Source organism: Brassica oleracea, chromosome C9, assembly GCF_000695525.1.
Source record: "Brassica oleracea var. oleracea cultivar TO1000 chromosome C9, BOL, whole genome shotgun sequence".
Lineage (NCBI taxonomy): Eukaryota > Viridiplantae > Streptophyta > Magnoliopsida > Brassicales > Brassicaceae > Brassica > Brassica oleracea.
The window spans coordinates 8,883,809-8,884,456 of NC_027756.1; positions in this window are offsets into that span (position 1 = coordinate 8,883,809).

Here is a 648-nt window from a genome sequence, read left to right on the forward strand (position 1 = left end):
TGCAAGACATCCGTCAACCCCCCACCTGGAAAATACAAATTTAAAATATAAATTATTTTTTAATGTTATAAAAGAATTTTAAACGAATTAAAAAAAAATTAATGCAACATACCACAACGTTCCGTCCGGTCGGTCTGGGTCGATGAATGATAAACCTTCTCTGCCTGGCAAACGGAGAATGTCCTCTACAGTGTACTGCGAGTAAGGAGCACTCAGAGGCACCATCAAATCGGGATGACTATCGGCGGCCATCGGAGGTGCCATCGGAGGAGGCATCGTCGGATGAGCCATCGGGGAAGGCACATGAGGAGCCGATGGTGCACTAGAAGAAGTAGACCCAGAGACTCTCTGAGTGTACTGAGTCTCGGGGACAGTCTCCTGACCCGAAGAACCGGGAGCTGAAGAAGAGGGGTCTAAACGACTACCCGGGTCACCGAACATCTCTCTGTAATGGGCAGTAAGTCTTCCTTTTCGAACCTGGGAAAAAAATTTAATTTTTAAAATTAACATCAACAGTACATTTCCCAACGTTATCCACATAATCAACACTAAATAACATAAAATCCGTAAACCTATCTAAATTCCCTATACTAACCACCTAATATATCCTAAACTAACCAAATTAGAGAGGAATCAGAGAGGCTTACC